We start from the raw sequence: 2,952 nt of genomic DNA, 5'->3' as shown, positions 1-2,952 counted from the left end.
AAGTCACTGGGTGGTTCACCGATCTGCAAACATGGCATAATAGACCCAGTTCCTAATAAACATTTTTATACACTAACTTTTTATATATTCTATCTTTTATTACATATACACACACGCACGCACTAGCTCTTATTCAAGTTTTATTTTGGGTTTCTTGTCCTATTATTTAGGGGTTTTTAAAGCTATATGCTTTTACTGTTTTAAAATTATTTATTTTTTCCTCTTTTTAAACTATTTAACTTTTATCTGTTCCTTATTTAGATTGGGAGACATGGGGCATAGGAGTAAGGATCAATTCTCCACATGGGCTGGTCCAGCACAAGCAAGGAAAATTGGATGAAATGTTTCCCCCTGCTGCTCCTGCTGCATAATCACAAAAAATGAGGATGAAATTTTGGGGAATGATTATCCTGCTCCTTTTCTGCTGCTTCATGTGATGGATGGCAGGTCTGAACTTCCTGTTGAAATGGGATACAAACCCCCTGAAACTTCAGAAGGTCTTGACCCTCTTCTTTATTCCCAAATTTTTGTTAAACAGACATTTCTGGTTGCCCAGATCTTGGAGAAAATGTAGAGAAATTAGATTTGGTTGCCAGCAAAATAGTTGATTTAAAATGTTTACACGATAAGGTTGATCACATTTTCAAGCTCTTGAGCCTCCTCGGATGTTGAAGTCAAATGAGAAAGAGGTGGGAAATAAGGGAAATTAGTTCCTGCCACAGCAACCTCTGCCCCACTCCTTGGTGATCAATCAAGTAGTGTTGTCTATATTTCCCAAAACTGGAAGACTGCCAAGATGGAATAGTAGATGGCTTATTTTAAATAATCTGTTTCTGTTGCTCAGGAGCCCTCCATACAGAAGTGATCTGAAATCCCTTTTTATTCAGACCAACTCATATCAAGCAACTAGAATCATGTTAACCTTTTATTTCCCTTTCTCAGTCTGGAGAAGGAGAGAGAAATTTGCACAGAACCAAGTTTATTTGCAGAAAGCATTTAGAATCCTGCTATTTTGCACCTAGTTAAGCTAACACAGCTAGTGAATAATAATGTACCATCAAAAGCTATTCACAAATTGGATAAGATTCCTCCTCTTATTGACCAAACCAATTCTCCTGAAGATAAGACTTCTACCTGTAATGACTCTTTTGAGGAAGAGTTTCTTGCCCCAAGTAAAGCCATGCCAGCTGCTGATCAAGACTTATTGTTGTTCCTTGAAATCTTTGGCATGGCAAGTTGGGATCCTTCCATGCTAAATTGGACAGCACATGGGAATCCCCCTTCGTTGATATTTCTCCTGCTTCTATAACAGGCCCAGACGTTGAACCATTAGTAATGGAACCCATGCAGAACCAGGTAATGGGGAGGGTGTAGGAGCCTATGTCTCCAATAAACCAAACACTTTTATTCAAACCAAATGGATGGGAAAGTTGACTAAAACAGAAGTACACTCCCCCATCCTCAGCCATTATCTGGTTCCGAGAAGCTTAATTTGGATTCTGCTCCAGCCAGCAGTGCTGCCTCCTGGTTTCTCCTTTGGACCTAACTTGTTCCTTGGCATTGACTCCTGGCTGGGTCCTTGCACCTGACTGTGGGTTGCTCTGTAGCCTTACAGTCAGCTGATGGCATGTCCACAGACTGGATAATTGTCCCACACGGGAATTTGCCATATGCAAAATCAGACCAATTTGCTCACTGTGGTTTATACATATGGTATGTAAACCATGGTATCCCTACTATGGTTTACATGGGAATGGTAGCAAGGAACATCTTCCAGAAGTTTCTTGCTACCATTCCCAACATTCCTGACAATTGTTCAGGCTGACTGGGGGTTCTGGGAACTGAGTCCAAAACCTGGAACACAATGACAACGAGTTTCAGACAAGAGTCTTGCCCATTTCTTCTTCCAGAAGATAAAGGCTGGACCTGGGACCTTTGAAATGGAAAGCGTATGCTTTATCACTGACCTGTGGCACTTTCAGATTTTCTCTTTAGAAAGAAAAATCATACATTGCTTCTGCAAGATGTATGGGCTCAAGCCTTGTTGAAGCTCTGGCGATAAAGAACATAAATACATTATAAGAAATGTATTTGCATTTGGCATTCTAAGATTATGTACTGGTGCAAGCTGACCACACTTTTTCTGAAGGAACTGATCATGTTGGTAGCAGTGCCTTCAGCCTGCAATGACTGTACCTTCCATCTACAGGGAGCCATAAAAAAAGAGGCTGCGGTGTTACTTGAATGGTCATGATTAATTCACTTGAAATATTTCCTCCCCCAGCCCCCACCGCCCCAACCATGTTCAAATACAACGAACTATCACTAGTAGCTTCCATTCCTGGGGACAGACTTTTTCATGTTAACACCAATGGTTCCTTAAGAAAAAACTAGTCAAGGAAAGAGCATTTCCAAGACATTCAAGATTAATGTGTAGAATGGTTTCTTCTCTACCTAGCAGCCCTCAAAGGTTGTGACTGTCAGTCTGCCTTTTAATTTTCAGCATCCACGTATTTCCCAGCATCCAAGGGAATTGTCAGATCCCCCCTTTAAAAAGAGAGAGAGAGAGAAATCACAGCAGGAGAGCTCGCAAATTCAGTTTCCCGTGCTCAGGGGCAGTCGGAGGAAGGCGGTGCAGTCTAGAACAGGATGCATGCGGAGGAGCTAGACTCTTGCTGGCCCGCGCTGCTGCTGCTGCTGCTGCTGCTGCTGCTGAGAACTCCTGCCTTTACTCGTTAGTCAATCCCCCTTCCTCGCCAGCGCGCCCCCCCGTTGCAAGCTTGGCTTTTACGTGGATGCTGCTCGCAGGGGAGGCAGTGAGATCACCGCGAGGCGCGCTGTGTTCAGCACCGCCGAGGAGGGACAGCTCCCAGAGAGCTTTGACCCGGGAGCGGGCTGATCCGCCGCCGCCGCTCGACCGCCCAGCCTGGGACCTGGAAGCTCCCTGCCGCC

Source organism: Varanus komodoensis, unplaced genomic scaffold (genome assembly GCF_004798865.1).
Source record: "Varanus komodoensis strain SLA01 unplaced genomic scaffold, ASM479886v1 scaffold29_1, whole genome shotgun sequence".
Taxonomy (NCBI): domain Eukaryota; kingdom Metazoa; phylum Chordata; class Lepidosauria; order Squamata; family Varanidae; genus Varanus; species Varanus komodoensis.
Note: the sequence above shows the minus strand (reverse complement) of the source record.